The following is a 20396-nucleotide window of genomic DNA, read 5'->3' as shown; positions in this document are numbered from 1 at the left end:
TATGCATTTACAACGTGAGAGTGCATGAAAATAATCATGCACGCTTCCGACCACAAGCATCATTCTCAAAACCACTCAATGGTACCATTCCGTATTCAACAACGTTATTGCATTCCCTTTCATTTAGTCCTACCCCAGCCCCCCCCCCCAAAAAAAAAAAGATATTTCACTCCTCGCTCATCCTCTACTCCGTATACTTGTTTACCCTACTTTTTACAATGACATAATCAATAGCAGAATTTATTCCGCCTTTACAGGTTACCAGGAATACTTGAAGAATTCAGGGTCGCCTATCTAGAGAGAGAGAGAGAGAGAGAGAGAGAGAATGACAGAGATCATGAGGAGGAAAGAGAGAAATGGGAAGAGAAAGAAAGAATGACAGAAAGAGAGAGAGAGAATGGATTGAGAGATGGAGAGGAGAGAGAGAGGAAGGTATAGACGGAATTCATCGTGTGATTTCACTACAACGACATCCATAATGCATAGCGCGACCTCAACAAGGGGCCGAGGCACCCTCTCCCCTAGGGAAGTGGGGGAAAAAAGAGAGAAAATCTGTGCAGCTCTTTAGTCAATGTCGGTTCGAATTTGCAATGTATAGAGAACTAAACAAGTCTCCTTAACCCCCTCTTATTTAACCTTATCCCCAATCCTATTGCTTTAACACCCCCCCCCCAAAAAAAGGAAAAGGGGGGGGGGGGGGCAAACAAAACAAGAAGCAAATTAAACACACAAAACAAAAAATCAAGCCGAACGCTGGTTAGGTGTCTCATACGTAGCTGTATTTGAGTGACGATGCCGCACGAGCGGCCAACGCCGGGCAGCCACACCGGAGAGGATCCGGCGCAGTGATACCCAAGCTCAAGTGCTCCCACTTGTCTTGCCCTGAATAGCGAATGGCCAAATTTGCCTCAAGTTCGAACCGTGCTTCAAATCTGCCAGTGTGTTACTCCATTCTTCCTCACTGCTCTGCGCATCCACAAAGAGACACATAATATGACAAATCCATTGCTTCACAGTTTTTATAACCTCAATATCTTAGTGTGTTCCTTCTAATGAAAATAAGTTATGTCGAAACACAATTATTTTACATCTAATATATTATAATATAATCATAATAGATAGTAAATAGCTTAAAATGTATATATTTAAAAGTAATTGATACATCTAACATACAATATGATCGATACATTTTTAAACGAGAGGAAAATATTAAGTGGTGCATTCGTGATAATGCGTATTTACCTGAATTGGCAAATGTGATGCACTGATTTTGTTAAGTTGCGCGGTCGTGCACTATAAATAGCAGCAATACTTTCGTCCTCTTTTTTTTTTTTTTCGTAGCAAAAGTTCATGTACGTCATGTACCATTATTCTAGATGAATAAAATAAATGATAAAAATAAGCAAGCATACTTTCCATCATATCTCCCTCACTCACGTGGACTATTTATTATATTCATTGTGCATCATTATAAGTTATAGCATTATATTATATTGTATTACATTATATAATTATATATTATATTATATTATATTATATTATATTATATTATATTATATTAAATGATATTATATTATATTATATTATATTATATTGTATTACATTATTATATTATAATATATTTATCTATTATATTATATTATATTATATTATATTATTATAATCTGGTGCACTCAAGATCATGAGCTAGACATTGGATAAAGACAACTTTTTATATGATATATATAAACTTTAATAATGCTTCTTAAATCTAAACCAAAAAATAAAGAACTAAAAAAACAATGCTCTTGTTCTGGCGTGCCACTGTTTCCCCCTCCCCTCCCCTCCCAACACCTCAATCCCGCCCCCCCCCACCCCCCACACACACAAATATTCATGTAAGGCATCGATCCTTATCCAATATCCTGTCAAACCTGTAAGGCCCTCTGGTTCCATGATATTGTTGTCATAGCCATGTTCGTCGCGTTACATCGTACATTCGGTACATCCGCCTCGCCTGACAACACGCTATTTTCTTATGCTGTCTCTGAGATTACCTTACGCTATTAGGTTTATTCAGTCGCGGAAAAACGAGTCCTCGGCAGTACACTCTCTGCGACTAATAATAAATGGAGAGCCGAACCACTCCATCATACGTTAATACTGCATCGCACAGTGCGACATTTCATAGACATATTATATTATATTTTTAGAAAGCAAGAACTCGTGTGTGTGTGTGTGTGTGTGTGTGTGTGTGTGTGTGTGCGTATATGTCCGTGTGAGAGTATGTAGAAAAATATTGAGATAACACAGAACGTTTGTTTAGGTTCACATTATGTATAATACTTTTGAACGAACAAATGCGTGTATATCATATAATTATCTTACTGTGAATGTGTCTGTTCTTTGTATATATATCTTTAAAAAAAGGAGAAAAGAAGAGAGGATATGTTAGGCCTACATCATAATAGTACACATTGTCATTAAAAATTAAATCTTTCGATTGTTTTTTTTTTTTTCTATGGTAATGAGAGTTCGATTAGATTATGGTCTAGTCATATCTAAGATTTTAAGAAATGAACAGATAAAATACTCACAAACAAAACGTACTCGTCTTTGTTCCATGTTGTTGTTGTAGTTGTTGCTGTTGTTTGAGGAAAAGGGCGATGTGTTATTTTGATCCAGTGAACGCCGGACACGACAATTATTTGTTCTCTTTCAAATAGCTTTATGTGATATAATTTGTGCAGTTAGAGGAACGGAAATGCTTCTTTTTGACAGTGTACCGAAATGTTATAAGGTCACGCTTCATTGTGTGCGTTTGTTTCAAGATACGTATCCCGAAGACGCTTTCGTTTTACCGCCCCCCCCCCCCCCCTACTTCTGTTGTTACAGGTGCCTTATGCGGAAACCCATTGCTGAACAAAATGAGTCCCACTAGGGATGCTTTATGCTGGAAAAAAAAAGAGGGAACTTGCACCTTTCATCAACCTTCATCTGCCCTTGTTAAGGGAGCCTTCCCCTTTCCCCCATAAACAATGCCGTATACTGGTATACCAGTCAATCCACTATATTATGCTTGAAATTGGTGTTAACCTTTTGATCTCGATACGAAATATTTACAGCTGTCAACGCTAGGACCTTCATCAGTGAAATGCCCCCTCTTCACCCTTGATCACGTGACAGTCCGATAAACATCAGCACAGGATGGATACATCATGGATTTGGTTCCTGTTTTTTCATAAAGCTGTTCGTAAAGTTACGCATGACTTCACGAACGACTGGAATATGAAGTGCAAATATGCATGCTCTTTTTTCCCCTTACGTTATAACAAAGTACGACTGTATATCAATATTTCATCTACATTGGAGCACAAATACACCTTCAATTTAAAACATGTGTTAAAATTTAAGAATAATCATTATCATCTTCAAATTTCAACTTTAGCTAATTGAATTAACAATGATTAGGAAACCACTTAGCTTGCCATATTTAAGTCCTTCGTAAAGTCGTGGGTAACTTACGAAAAGCTTTTATGAAACAGGGCCCTGGTGTAATCTCCACTGACCACTGAACGGTATGATTCTATCATAAACACACCCCACCTACAGTCCAGTCTTTCCTTTCACTCTACACCAGCACACATTCCACTGTCATGACTGACCAACCACTACGAGCTTGACCAACGATCTCACATACACATTGTTGACACTTTCCAAGTAGAAAAATCACAACACCTCGCACCCTCACCTAATACAACTGAACCTTGTGAACTATGCAACTGATTGTTCATTCATGTATCATATCAGAAAGAATTGCCAATAAAGATCACGAACCCTCCAACTACAATCGAGTGAAGTTCCTGGCCATTGCAGCTCAGTATATCTATAACTACGTCACTCTGTATGATACAGACAGCAATACACCAGGACGCATGCAAACATTACAGCTCTGTAGATAGGACCTACATCATGCGTCTTGCTTCTATAATATGTTTGGAGTGAAACCAAATTTCATTTCGTTAATTTCAGTTTCAAGAAGATAATAGGTGGTACAACATTTCGTGTGGCGTAATTATGATGACACAACAGTCTTGATTAAGAAAGTAAAAGTAAGTTGACGTATACTGTTCGTTGCCTAATGCCCATCATCGTCATAATGATATTCGGATAAGTTATTTTCGATTTATACAGTTACTTAGATCATTATATTTGGGAATTCCTAGAAATGTTTTATGAATGACGGGTTCCTTTTCACTGCTATTTTCAAATAAAGTGACAATAAAATGCAGAATTAAAATGCAAAGACAGTTAAAGGTATTTTTGATATACGGTTTGTATACTAAGTCTTCATTAGAATAAATAGAGAGAAATTTAGATATATTCAATGAAACTGCACGAGTTACATAACAAAAATATATTTGAATATAATTATAAGAATTATCGCTTACAACTCGATTAGTTTCTTTGCTTTTCAACATCTCCAATCTCAAATAAGTCGAGTTGATGAAAATGAATACATCAGTTTTTTTTGCGTTAAACTCTTCGAATATTGTGTTTCTCGTTCTAGAATAAAATTGGCACTGGCTTGCAACACTCACGAATCAACACAAAAATCTGTGATGGATTTAGCTCGCTTTTTCTTGTCGTTTTGTCGGATTAGCTCGCTTTTTCTTGTCGTTTTGTCGTTGTTTTGTCTTCCGAAGCTTGAAATTGTCAAAACAAACAACAACAAACAAACAAAGAAACAGAAACAGAGATTGTAGAATCTGTGACTGTAATTTTTTGTCCCTTGTATCCACGAATTCCATACGAGCGCACTCTTGTTAACTCCCCCAAGACGCGCATTACGACGAAAGGTGTGTGAGAAATCAAACTTCGTACGAGAGCCCTGGGAATATCATACTAGTTTTCAAGAGGAATAAGAGTCACTAACAGACTGTATGAGAGAAATAAAGGTAGATGTATAGATAGATACATTGACAGAACAGAGAGAAAAGGAGAGAGATAGCGAAACGATTCCGAAGTCGTCATCTGTTGAGAATCGATTATAATAATGTGAGTATTCAGCCAGGTAGTGACCATCTTTCCAATAAACAAGGAGTTTGTTGCAGGTGTAAATAACTGTAAGTGTAATTGAGTCCTTTCAGCAGCGAGAGAAAGAGAGAGAGAGAGAGAGAGAGAGAGAGAGAGGAGAGAGAGAGAGGGGGCGGGGGAGGTAGACTATAAAGCGAAGGAGATATATGTTTAAATATATTTTTAAAAAGAAAGTCAAGCCGTGTCTTTGCAGTATCGTCGCGTTGTTTTTATGAGCTTGGAATTTAATGAAATCACCCTCTTTTGTTCATGCGTCATTTTCAAAGCATCAAGAGGCCATGATTTTCACTGGTGTTCACAGGCAAGTATCACACCAAACGTCTTTCACGCATGAGCACACATACACACACACTGACACACACACACACAACCATTCTTTTGTTTTATGATATTCTTTATTTGAATTTCATTCAACATCAGGTCCATGTTAACTACGAAATTAATATGAACAAAAATAAGCAGCTGTATTCTCTTCTTTTGTGTTGCTAAATCATTTTATTCCAACATACGCCACAATATATTCTTTCTTTTTTCAATCATACCATGTATAAGAGAAATGACATGAAATTAACTCTACAATACTCTCAGAAAACGCCATCTTGATCAATCTAGTCAAGTCAATCCATATCTACCTCATTACACTAAAACTTGTGCTGCTGAATCACCTCCTTATTTAAAACACACGCTCTTTTTTGCAGAGCATAATCTATATCGAAAAAAAAATATATATATCACATTTGATCAACTTGATCACAATATTTTAATAAAGTAATATCTGCTTCATTTCATAAACTCCCTTACACTCCCTTGAGAATACAGCATTTTCCAAAACCTGCAGTAAAGTGAAAAAAAAAATCATGCTTGAATTAACTGAACGAAATTCATCATTTTTTAAACCTACCAACCTACCCCCCCCCCGTACAAAACAGAGTAACCATACTATGCATATTATACATACGCAGGCGTATGTGAAGTCCCCTGCATGTTTTTGCCTTCATCAAATTTTAGACAATGTGTTCAAAGAGCAAGGAAGATATCAATATTCAAAATGTTCACAGTGTGACTGTAATCATTAAAGAGAAAGAAAGAGAGAGAGAGATAGAAGGACTATACACAAGAGCCGTCTTCTGTGTCGCATGATAGCAAATTTGTGAAATCATTGGTTATAGTTCAATATAATTCTGAGGTTGGTCAATCCGAAATAAAGATAAGTTTCGAAACTCAGAAAGTTTGTTTGTACGCACCTTGTTCTCGTTTTCGGATATTAAACGAACATTCCTAACGTATGAAAAACGATAGAATATATAAATAAATAAACGTGTTACATATATATTAGAATATACATTCCACAGATTGCTTTTTGATGGAAAGTATATAAACATATTCCCTCGATGTGTTAATGATACTATGGTGATGGTTAATCATTATGCACTATGATTTTCAGTTAGACACGGTGTTTGACATATGGGGAAAACCCGCTTCTATAAGCGATCAGGGTGAAAGGTCACAGAGATACAAACACCCCTCTGAAAGTTGCACGAATCGTCCCGCCATTTTGTGCGCAATACGCATGTATCTCTCTGTCCTCAAACAAATTCTCAGGATTTTGCTGGGGTCCAGTATTGCAAAGACCACATGCAATCTTACATGTGTTCACACCTTCCTACAGCTGAACAACCGATTTAATGTGATCTCATGTCTAACTTTGATTCGGAGCCAGACAAGCAATCGGCAATCTTGAACCCGGAAGTGCAGCCAGCTACTTGGTAAGTATACGAAACGATATCTAAGCACTTTGCGAGCGTTACTGAATATTGTGCCTGTCACATGTTTTTACAAATAATCCATCATCACTAAATATAATTAGAACTGATTATCGCTTGTCTGTTTGGTTAACAGGTCTGCTATGATTTTGCTAGTTTTGTCTGACATGTTGAACGCAACGATATGATGTTGAACGCAACGCAATGATAACAACTCTTGCTGGAATGTCAATTGTCATGGTAACGACAAGAATCCAGCTTTCTGATTGGCTGTTGCTATGGGAAGTTGTCATTCCAGCAAGAGTTGACATCCTAACATCTTTTATGAAACGGGGCCCAGGTCTAATGACTATCACAAATTGGTGCAAACAGATAGAAGTTTAGGGAAATGGAGACATTAATGAGCAGAATTCGGCATTGGTCAGAACTCTTTACGACTTCCTGTTTTTACTGTATTAACAGTGACTTACTCAATTACGTTGTTTTCATTATCTCTTAATCTAAACTGAGGCATAAAAGAGAGGGTGTATTTTCATGCTTGCTTAAGGTATATTGGGAACATAATCATAGTGTCGCAGATAAAAGGAAAAAAAATAGTCAAAGAGTGCATGGTTGTTGTATGGTGCAGCTAATCCGTCCATCAAAGCTGCTAGACACATCGTCTTCATTCAAATGCATATTTGACGCAATAGAAGCTGAATTTTGTTAACATTGTTACATTGCATAAGAAGAACAGACACATGTTTCCAGATAATATTTTTTTTTCATTTCGCTCATATTTTTATCTGGTTATTGATATTTTGTTTTCACATGACAAATTTTGTGTACGATATCGTCAAGGATACTCTCGCTTCTGTAGATATAAACAGTCATGGTTAAAGATAATAAAGTTTTAGTACCTCAAAAGTTTCCTGAATTTCCTTGTCTTGGTTTGTGTTTCACGTTAAAGTACGTTGTCTGTGAGAATTACTCGCCCCAAAGTGCTCTCATGTCTTAGTATAAATCATGCAATAATGGTTTCGTACCAGAGCCCGCGCCGTACGGCGTCGATAAATACTGTACGAAACCACTGACTGCGACCAGCAGCGTGCAGCCCATTGTACGCATAGCTAACTGCGACCAGCAGCCCCATACGCATAGCGTAATGGGGCTTCGCATTGTAGCATTCAGGATCATGACAGAATATATCGCGGGTAAATGGCAACTTAGAATCCAAAAATTTCTTCGATTTGAAGACTTACCAATTAAGTTGAAGTATTGAAAACAGGCTTCGAACAACGTTGGTTCTGCCAATAGTCCTTTCTGTTCGAATTGATGACTGAATGTGACCCGGTCGAGAGGACCTTGGGAGAGCTACTACACTGACTACTACGGCCAGCGCATGCGCACACAAACATCTTATCCGTTGATGGATTGAAATTTGTGCGCATGTTATGTGTTCGCATGCACTGGCTGTAGTATACTATTCAGTGTATGGTAGCTCTCCCAAGGTCCTCTCGACCGAGCACTGGCGTAGCCAGGGGGGGGGGGGGGGGGGGGGGCGATGGGGGCGGTCGCCCCCCTAAGATTTGGACCGAGGAAGTTGGGAGGCGGAAAAAAAAAATGCGTGTATACTGTATGCATGCACATGAAGCGGGTCTCCTTTGCAACCTTTCATCAAATAAGATATATTTTTTTGAATATTTCACTCAAAGTGTGCACCAGATCGTTGAATTTCAATTCAAAATATGCAAAATCTCTCGTGCTTGGGAGGGGATACCCCCTCCCAAACCCTCCCCCTCTTGCCGCTTCCCCTAGCTAAGTACACTTTTTAGATTAAAAAAAATTCTGAATAATTCTGAGTGCACAAGACTTTTCACTAATATTCCGAAAACTGAAGGTTCCCTCATGTATAAGGGGAATTTCCCCTTTTAATCGACCCTTTCCTCCCTCAGCCCCCCCCCCCATCATTTTTTTTTTGATTACCCAAATGTTGATTCCATCAAATATGCTTATTATGCGTATACGAGATATCTCATTTCAGCCTTAAAAAGATACAAGCTCCATCGGAAGGGAAGAGTGGAGATAACACTCGCTAACGCCTTCTTCTGTTCCCCCCCCCCCCCCCGCCATGCAAAGAAGTAGACTGTGGCTATACCAAGATCGCTTTATTTCAATTCTAAAAACGCAAAAGCTCCGCGAGCGGGAGGGGGGAATCCCCCTTCCCCTAAGTTCTACCTCACTAGACTTTATACATACGCACAGATGGTGCACATTCGGAATAAGAGCTAAATTCCGTGATTTTAACACTTCGATGAAAAGTGTTGCACCAAAAATTTGCACCAGATCGCTGAATTTCAGGTCTGAAAACGCAAATCACCTTCGTGTGGGAGGGAATATGCCCCTATCTACACCCTCGTGTGCATGCTTTTCTGTTTGATTGCTGAACAGACAGCGTTCATGATATTCAGTGTAAGAATTAATACAAGAAGACTAGTGTGTTTGAATTATACTGTTTTATAGGCAAATTGTTCAATAATAATCTACAATAAAGTATACGGCAACCTTAAACAAGTGGGACTGTTTCAACTCGTTAAAACACGCAAAAACATGCATCAAATTGCACCATTTGCAACATCAAAATGCAAAAAGTTCTCACCGTAGGAGGGGGGACACCCCCTCCCACACCCTCCCCTACCCCTCGCTCGCTCCGCTCGCTCGGGTTCAGTCGAGTTCGTGATATACAGTGAAAGAATTAATACAAGAAGTGTATTGGAATTATACCATTTTATAGGCAAATTGTTCAATAATAATCTACACTAAAATATACTGCTACCTTAAACAAGTGGGACTGTTTCACGGTCGATAAAACGGGCAAAACATGCATCAAATTGCACCATTTGCAAAATCAAATGTAAAAACTTCTCACCGTGGGAGGGGGGAAACCCCCCTCCCACACCCTCCCCTACCCCCTCGCTCGCTCCGGCTCGCTCGGGTTCAGTCGCGTTCATGATATTCAGTGAAAAGAATTAATACAAGAAGTGTATTGGAATTATACCATTTCATAGGCAAATTGTTCAATAATAATCTACACTAAAATATACTGCAATCTTAAACAAGTGGGACTATTTCACGTCGTAAAACACGCAAATACATGCATCAAATTGCCCCATTTGCAAAATCAAACTGTAAAAAGTTCTCACCGTGGGAGGGGGGTTCCCCTCTCACCCTCCCCTACCCCCTCGCTCGCTCCCGTCGCTCCGCTCGCTCGGGTTCAGTCGCGTTCATGATATTCAGTGAAAAGAATTAATACAAGAAGTGTATTGAATTATACCATTTCATAGGCAAATTGTTCAATAATAATCTACACTAAAATATACTGCTACCTTAAACAAGAGGGACTGTTTCACGTCAATAAAACGCGCAAAAACATGCATCAAATTGCACCATTTGCAACATCAAAATGCAAAAAGTTCTTATCGTGGGAGGGGGGACACCCCCTCCCACACCCTCCCCTCCCCTCGCTCGCTCCGCTCGCTCGGGTTCAGTCGTGTTCATGATATAAAATATACTGCAATCTTAAACAAGTGGGACTGTTTCACGTCGTTAAAACTGCATCAATTGCACCATTTGCAAAATCAAAATGTAAAAAGTTCTCACCGTGGGGGGGGGGAAACCCCCTCCCACACCCTCCCCTACCCCCTCGCTCGCTCCGCTGCTCCGGGTTCAGTCGCGTTCATGATATTCAGTGAAAAGAATTAATACAAGAAGTGTATTGGAATTATACCATTTTATAGGCAAATTGTTCAATGATAATCTACTCTAAAATATACTGCAATCTTAAACAAGTGGGACTGTTTCACGTCGTTAAAACACGCAAATACATGCATCAAATTGCTCATTTGCAAAATCAAAAGTAAAAAGTTCTCACCGTGGGAGGGGGGTTCCCCTCTCACCCTCCCCTACCCCCTCGCTCGCTCCGCTCGCTCCGCTCGCTCGGGTTCAGTCGCGTTCATGATATTCAGTGAAAAGAATTAATACAAGAAGTGTATTTGAATTATACCATTTTATAGGCAAATTGTTCAATAATAATCTACACTAAAATATACTGCTACCTTAAACAAGAGGGACTGTTTCACGTCATAAAACGCGCAAAAACATGCATCTGCACCATTTGCAACATCAAAATGCAAAAAGTTCTTATCGTGGGAGGGGGACACCCCCCTCCCACACCCTCCCCTCCCCTCGCTCGCTCCGCTCGCTCGGGTTCAGTCGCGTTCATGATATAAAATATACTGCAATCTTAAACAAGTGGGACTGTTTCACGTCGTTAAAACATGCATCAAATTGCACCATTTGCAAAATCAAAATGAAAAAGTTCTCACCGTGGGAGGGGGGAAACCACCCTCCCACACCCTCCCCTACCCCCTCGCTCGCTCCGCTTGCTCGGGTTCAGTCGCGTTCATGATATTCAGTGAAAAGAATTAATACAAGAAGTGTATTGGAATTATACCATTTTATAGGCAAATTGTTCAATGATATCTACACTAAAATATACTGCAATCTTAAACAAGTGGACTGTTTCACGTCGTTAAAACACGCAAATACATGCATCAAATTGCACCATTTGCAAATCAAAATGTAAAAACTTCTCACCGTGGGAGGGGGAAACCCCCCTCCCACACCCTCCCCTACCCCCTCGCTCGCTCCGCTCGCTCGGGTTCAGTCGCGTTCATGATATTCAGTGAAAAGAATATTTGAATTATGCCATTTTATAGGCAAATTGTTCAATAATAATCTACACTAAAATATACTGCTATCTTAAACAAGTGGGACTGTTTCACGTCGATAAAACGCGCAAAAACATGCATCAAATTGCACCATTTGCAACATCAAAATGCAAAAAGTTCTTATCGTGGGAGGGGGGACACCCCCTCCCACACCCTCCCCTCCCCCCTCGCTCGCTCCGCTCGCTCGGGTTCAGTCGCGTTCATGATATTCAGTGAAAAGAATTAATACAAGAAGTGTATCTAAATTATACCCTTTTATAGGCAAATTGTTCAATAATAATCTACATCAAAATAACTGCTACCATAAACAAGTGGGACTGTTTCACGTCGATAAAACGCGCAAAAACATGCATCAAATTGCACCATTTACAACATCCAAATGCAAAAAAGTTCTTACCGTGGGAGGGGGACACCCCCCTCCCACACCCTCCCCCCCCCCTCGCTCGCTCCGCTCGCTCGGGCTCGGTCGCTTCGCTCCCTCGCAGACTAACCGCCCCCCTAAGATGAAATCCTGGCTACGCCGTTGCGACCGAGTCACATTCAGTCATCAATTCGAACAGAAAGGGACTATAGGCAGAACCAAACGTTGCCCGAAGCCTGTTTTCAATACTTCACCTTAATTGGTAAGTCTTCAAATTGAAGAATTTTTGGGATTTTAAGTTGCCATTTATCCTGCGATACTAAATCTGTCATGATCCTGAATGCTACAATGCGAAGCCCGATTACGCTCTGCGTATGGGACTGCTGGTCGCTATGCGTATGGGGCTGCTGGTCGCAGTTAATTGCATGATTACTAAGACATGAGAGCACTTTGGGGCGAGTAAGTCTCACAGTGTTAGTTATATGAAAGGTACTTTAACCTGAGACAAGGAAATTCAAGGAAACTTTTGAGGTACCAAAACTTTTTATTATTTTTAAAAGCATCATCCCTCCGTTATAGCTGCTCGCATCATCTCATAGTGTTTTCACGAGTGTATTTTTTTGTATGCTATGCTCCTTCAGAATATGAAGAAGAACCCGACTTTTTCTAAGCCGACCCATCCATTACATTCTCGCCAGCCAAGTACAATGTAGTTATTATAGTGTGATCTCCTCCAATCAAATATACCATCAGAAATCAATCTTTAAAGCCCGGATATAAACTATTAAGCAACAAAATAACAATATTCACACACGTCTTTTAAATTCTACTTCATTTATTACTTCGTTCTATCTTAAGAGTCCACAAATTTTAACATCGTGCTTTGACTGAATATCCACGTTTCTACTGTATGCCTTTGGTAATGATATTCCATAATTCTAAAGGTACTCGTCGGTGTGTTTACCACTATGTGGTTCTTTTGCTATTACAGGACGGACAGACACCATGGCAATGTTTCATCAAATCAGCAGCCAGAATCTGGAGTGTCCTATCTGCCTGACACTTTTCAACCAACCTAAATCACTGACGTGTTCTCACACCTTCTGCAAAGACTGCCTGCGACGAATCTTTCAAACTCAGCCCAGCCAACAAACTATAGCATGCCCTATATGCAGGAAAGAAACGCCCGTTCCAAGTGGAGATGTGAGTATGTTACAAACAAACGTACCACTGAATTCTCTAGTGGACGAAGTGAAAACCAAGAATCCAATATGCACAGTTTGTGAGACGGACGAAAAGCAGCCAGCTGTGTCCTACTGTCAGGACTGTGGAAAATACATGTGTGAATCGTGTGAGAAAATACACTCGCTCTGGAAGCCGGTCTCAAAACACGAAGTGGTGCCCATGAGTGACGTGATCTCTGGAAAAGTTCGTGTTGAGAGGCGACGGAAGTGTAAGAAACATCCTAACGATGATGAGGAGTATTTTGTACCAAATGTCGGGAGTACATTTGCAGCAAGTGCGGGATGGTAAGGCACTTACAAGCAGGGCATCAGATCGAAGAGGCAACTATCCATGAGGAAAAATTGAAGGAAAATATCAAGAAGTTACAAGATACAGCAAAATCAAGAAAACAACGATTGGAAATCATATTGATTTCATAAAGACACAGCGAAATGAAATAACAAACATGATGAGAAGACTCAATGGTGACATCGACGAAACCTACGAGGAATACATGCAACTATTGTCAACCAGAAGAGAGACCCTGAAATGCCAAGTGAAACGATTGTCTGAAAAATTCGAGAAGGAATTACAAACTATGGAGGAAGAGAGTCGCCAAACAGTCAGTCACGTGAACGCTATGGAAGAGCTGGTAACTAACGGTATGAAGGTACCGCTAGAGAAAGACGCCTTGTTTGCACACGACACGCTATGCGAGAACTTGAAGAGTTTCCTGGAACGAGATGATCCTGACGACCAATCACCGAAAGGTGTGGCAGTACGAGCTCAAAAGATTTCATTCCGTAAAGAAATGAAGGTCAACGAACTTCGTCTTGGAAAGCTGGGGGCTGGACTTGGGAAATCAAAGCAGACGTAGAGCTACCTATCGTACGCTTGATGATCTGTATGACTCGTACACCAGACGGTAAGATGGCGGTGGGATCGTCTAACGGGGGAATCCATCTCTACTCCCCTGACGGTGAGTTACTGCTGACCGTGCTGAAGGATGTTTGTGTCTGTAATATTGGATTCCTATCTGATGGTTTAAGTGTTGTACGAGACATAAAAAACAAGGTGTCACTCTACACTGCACAGTGGGAGAAGCTCGACGTCACGTTCGAGACGATGAGCTGGTATGACAGAGGGGTTAGTGGTCTCACTGTGGATAGAGATGATAATATCTACGTGGGTTCCAGGGAACTCAAAATGATCAAGGTATTTACCCCACAGGGTGGTAAGGCAGTCAAGGAAATAACGTGTGATGGAGACATACCTGTACTATTATTCTCTTTTCACACCACGGGAAACTAATGCTGAAAAATGAATCAGGTGTCGTCTGCTTGATGGTAAGGGAAAGAAGGAGAATGTCTTGAAGAAGGAGGGTATGTATGCCTGGCCAGCTGTTTGTCGAGATGATTCGGTCATTGTAGCCTGGGTGAATCACATGGAGGGTCTCGTCAGTATCGATCGATACACGAAAGATTTGGAGCACGTGCACAATATCATCACTGATTTCAAGATACAAAAACGAGAAAGAGATTTTTGGTGCTATCTACAAGAGTTTGAGAGTGGTGAGATAGCTTTCTGCACTCAATATAGACTGTACATATTCGATGCGATGTAATGTAAAAATGTAATTGGCTCTGCAGTAACATGTTGGGAAAATGAATTATTTGGTGCGATACTCTAAGTGAACCCAGAGTTATACGCCTGGTTAGATTGACGCAAAACAAAAAATGTTCCGTGTTGTTTATTTGAAGAGTTTCATCGCAAAAACGAACTAAATCCATTTTTGTTAAAGTTGAGATTTTTACGATTAAAGCTGCTAAAAATCAAAACAGTTGAAGGAATATAAAAGTCATAATTTCACATCATTACTTCATTTCTTTTTAATTTACATGGGAGGTAACACTGGAAAGTTTTGATATTGTTATATGAAATGATTATGGCTTACTTTATTTATTATAACTATTTTTTAGAATTAGCACTTAACCCACATTGCGATGAAACTCTTTAAGTTTGAATATGATATAAGCGTCCCTCAACGGGCTCTAAACAGACAGCATAACAGCGAGTGCCATCAGTTTCGTCCTCTTTGAATATCACAATCTGACTGTCATCAATTTAAAAGCAAGTCACAATATTCATGATTTTGGTTTTGGAGCTATTTGACATTACTGCAATGGAATGCAGTGAGATTTAAAACAAACGTTCGATTAATGAATATTTAAATAAGCCTCAGTTTCATGAAACCGTAAAATGGAACCCGTAACACCTTGCTTTGATTCTCAGCTAAAAATGTGATAACGAACAGAAAAAAAAAAACCTTGGTATCAAGTTCAAGTTGCGCTGTTACAAAAACTGAAACCGGAAACCTGAAAAGCCACAGAAATGCGTATGGCCAAGTGCACAGTATTGTTAGTGTAAATTAGGCAGTTTATTCCTGCAGTTAACTCTGCTTAACGAAAGATATCACAATAATATTTCAAATATTCTAGACGTTGCCAAGCAAACAAGTATCCTCCATTTCCCTAGTTTGCCTTTGATATATATTGCCCTGTTTGATCTAATGGGAGGAAAACTTTATACGCAATTAATCGTGATAGAATCATATTATTTTGCTCTGTGCTCTGTGTGTATTATATGTTAGTGTGCTCAATAATGTATTGAGTGAGATTATAATTGAGGTACAGTGAAACCTGCCTTAGCGGCACCTGTCTATAGCGGTCACCTATTTATAGCGGCCACTGAAAAATTCCCCCGAGAGAAAAGCCCTGTCAAAGACCCTGTGTATAGCGACCACCTTTCTAACGCGATAAGAGGCCACAAATTTTGTTTCCCGCGGTAGATTTTAACCTGTCTATAGCGGCCACAGACCCGATGGAGCCGTAGCCGAGCCGGTAATTCAGCGTGTTTTTCTGCTTTGTAACCGTGCTAGTCATTCATGAGCAACGTTCAGTGATCGCCACCGCTGCATTTATAGAGTTAAGCTTTCTTCACGACTGTACACATGCTACTGTGCAACAACTTCATAAACACCGGCATTGTTCAATGCATGAAACACACGTGTGCATACGTACACACATACATGTATGTTATGCATGTATAAGTACTCATATAGATATACAACGATGATACTTATAGGCAATGCACACAAAATAGAATAACATGTCTATAGCGACCACCTGTCTATAACGGCCTCTTTTTTTGTCTCCCTTGGGTGGCCGCTATAGACAGGTTTGACTGTATTGTTTTTGTGTGACTGGTATAAGTGTAGCTGCGTTTTTGAAGCCAGAAAGTCACGTCGCATATTGGGACTAATATAAAATAATATGAGAGTGAACAGCGGTTTTCTGCTTCATCGGCATTCCGAAAAAAAATTTGATATAATGGATCTGAAAACTTATCGCATACAAACACACTGCCTTTATCAGCTTGGGAACAGTGACAATAATCTCCATTTCCATTTTAAAGCAAAGTAGCTGTTGCAACTGATTGACAAATTAATACCCTTCACTGACGTAACTAAGACGTAAATAAAAAAAAGTAAGAAAAGTAGCTGTTGTAGTTATTGGGAAGGGATAAGATTTATTTTGCTTTCCACCGAAGCAACAAACAAACAAACCATAATGCCAAACAACTGCTTTGGTCGAGGAGAATATTCTACAAGAATTTGGATGAAATGGTTGCACAGAAGATCATCCAAACGAAATCAATGTATTTCTGATCATTATCATTTTTCACTTCCCCCCCCCCCCCCAAAAAAAAAAAACATGCAACACCTCTTTCAGCTTCTCCCTATCTCTCTCCCTCTCTCTTCATTTTCTTTTTCATGCATATTTTAAGTTGCTTATGTTCCATGCTTTCTGATGTCTGCAATAGCTCACTTTCCTTTTTGTGAATAAACTGACGTCACTTGTAACGGAGGAGTCTGATGACATTGTGGTGCACCAAATATGAGCGTGGAGCTGCAAGTGAACAACACTAAAGGGGACAGAGATTAACTGAAGTGTCTTGATATAGCCCTTCGTACATTAAGATAAGAAAAAATATGTTTGTTTTTTTTGCATAACCAAATCGACAAGGTATAGGACTGAGACCAATTTCACCCATTCAATGAGTCATAGCTTTAGAAAATGTAAATGACTTCATATAAAACTTCATATCGCCAATAGAAACAAGATCCATAGCGTCAATTACCGCATTCGTAAAAGGATTTTCTCACATTTCCTTTGTAAATTTATCGACCTTATTTATATATATATATATATATATATATATATATATATTTTTTTTTTTTTTTTTATGGTCAGTAATTACCGTTTCTCACTACCTTGTCATATGTTGTTTGTTTGTTTTATCATCTGTCTGAACTTATACTGCGTGGCTCTTTGTTTTTTTTTGTGTGCAGTTTTTTTTTTCCTTGGATTTTTGTCTTAATTTTGTGTCTTTTAGCTTGGATTCACTTCATTGTATGATTTCTATGTTTTGTTATCATTTCACGGCCTTGCTGAAAAACAGTTTTTACCTCATAGCAAGCTTTATACCATGGTTAAATAATAAACTCGGCTCCACGAGGAGAAGTGTCTCTATGTCTCCTCCATTTCCTGAAACTTTAATTTCAAATTGATTCATCTGCTTTTATGATGCTTATTGTATTGCCGATTTCACGTATTTTTCTTTGTAGCTACAATGTATTGATACTGTGTTATTTTGTGTATAAAATATTTTGCGTTGTTGAAAATGAAATGAAATGAAAATTGAAAAGATGGAACTCGTATGTCATGCATGTTGATCTTGGAAAATGTGTGGGTCAACTTTTATACAATGTATGTAGTATCACTTTTATCATAGATAACAGCACGTTGTTAATTGCTGGTAGTAGACTTCGTTCGTAGCCATCAATGTTCGTAATTCGCATCGTATAGTTCATTCCTGTACAGTTCGCTTAACATGATGATGATATTATCACGCTAGTAAAGACAAAATGCAAACTTCTGTGAACTAATTATATTGTGATTAGAAATTAATGATACATGATTTAGATGTTACATTAGTGCATGTACGTGCTTGTATTGATTTTTGTCTAAACGAAGTTTTGTAGTGTTTCGTTGCAATTTTTCCATGTCTTCCGAATTGTCTTAAACAAAAGAAATCTGTACATCCATCCATACCGCGTTACATTCATTATGACATTGTGTCGTCTTTTTCTCTGCCCTCTTTACTGAATTCTTTCTCTGAAACACGGTTAGTAATTACCGTTTCTCACTCCCTTGTCACATGTTGTTTGTTTGTTTGTCTTATTATCTGTCTGTACTTATACTACGTGACTCTTTTTTTACAGAGTTTTTTTTTTCTTGGTTTGTTGTCTTATTTTTGTATCTTTTAATATGGATTATCTTCATTGTATGATTATTCTGTTGTATTTTTGTTCTGTACAGCTCGCTTAACATAATGATGATATTATCACGCTAGTCAAGACAAAATGAGAAATTGGGTGGACTAATTATACTGTGATTAGAAATTAATGTAACATGATTTAGATGTTATATTGCATCTATGACCGTGCATCATCAAACCAATACAAAGTCGGACACACTGATCGTTCATAACTTTACGAACAGCCTTATGAAACAGGGCCCTGGTGTAATCTCCACTGACCACTGAACGTTGTGATTCTACTATAATCACGCCACTATGTCCAGTCTTTCATCTCACTCTAAACCAGCACACATTCCATTGCCATGACTGTCCATCACTTCCTCTTGATCAATGATCTCACATAAATATCGTTGACCACTTTCAAAGTAAGACAGACCACTACACCTCGTCCCTCATCCTAGCATTAACACGATCACACCTCTATTCAACTGCTTGTATATTCATGTTTAATATCAGAAAGATTCGCCAATAAAGATCACTTATCATCCCAACTACGATCGAGTGAAGTTCATGTCTATTGCATCTGAGTATATGTAACTACTTACTCCGTACACTACACACAGCAATATATCAGTGTCTATGGAAACATTACAGCTCTGTAGACACATCCTGCGTCTTGTTTCTACGTTTGGAGTAAAATCAAATTTCGTCAATTTCCGTTTCAAAATGAAAATAGCTGGTACATTCATTGTGACATAAAAACGATAACACAACTGTCTTGATTAGGAAATAAAAGCAAATTGACGTATACTATTTGTTGCCTTATAGCCATCAGCGCCTTGATAATATTCGGTCAATTTGCTTTCACGATGAGTTTTACAGTGTACAACAAAACTGTAGTTAGATCATGTGGGAGTGCCTAGAAACGTTTACGAATGATGGTCTCTATTTTCGCTGCTCTTTCCAAATTGAGTTAAAATGAAATGAAGAGTTTGATGAAAAAACAGATAACGGTCATTTTCAATGTACGGTTTATATACTAAGTCATCATCGAAATGAATAGAGATAAATTTGAATAATATATTCAATGAAACTGCGATGGTAACGTAACGATAAAAATATTGGAATATATTATCATAATTATAACTTACAGTCCAATTATTTATTTTGCTTTTCCACAGCTTCTGTCTTAAATATTTCGAGTTGGTGAAAACAAATACATCGGTTTTCGCGTTTAAACTCTTTAGATATTGTGTTCCTCGTTTTCCAATAATTCGAAGTCGCTTGTCATATTCCATGAACCAACAGAAAAATCTGTGATGACTTTAACTTGCTTTTCTTGTCATTTTGTTGTTGTTGTGTCTTTCCGTAGATTGAAATTGTCAAAAAAGGGAAAAAGATCACAAACAAAGATTGTAGAATCTGTTACTGTAATTTTTGGTCCCTTGTGTCCGCGAATTCCATACGAGCGCACTCTCGTTAACTCCCCCAAGACGCGGAATTACGACGAAAGGTGTGTATGAAGTCAAACTACTTCCGAGAGCCCTGGGAATATCATATTAGTTTTCAAGAGGAATAAGAGTCACTAACAGGCTGTATGAGAGAAATATAGATAGATGTATAGATACGTACATTGACAGAAAGAGAGAGAGAGAAAGAGAAAAAGAGAGAGATAGCGAAACGATACAGAAGTAGTCATCTGTTGAGAATCGATTATAATAATGTAAGTATTCAGCCAGGTGGTGAAAATCTTTGAAAATAAACAAGGATTTTTTTGCATGTGCAAAACAACTGTAAATATAATTGAGTCATTTCAGCAGT

General features: G+C 38.8%; 1 pseudogene; it reads left to right on the top strand.

The window, feature by feature from the left end:
* Nucleotides 1-6783: 6783 nt before the first annotated feature.
* On the top strand, nt 6784-19952 carry LOC140244487 (uncharacterized; annotated as a pseudogene).
* Nucleotides 19953-20396: the final 444 nt, after the last annotated feature.

Source organism: Diadema setosum, chromosome 21, assembly GCF_964275005.1.
Source record: "Diadema setosum chromosome 21, eeDiaSeto1, whole genome shotgun sequence".
NCBI lineage: Eukaryota > Metazoa > Echinodermata > Echinoidea > Diadematoida > Diadematidae > Diadema > Diadema setosum.
Note: the sequence above shows the minus strand (reverse complement) of the source record. Positions and strands in the feature narration are given on the sequence as shown.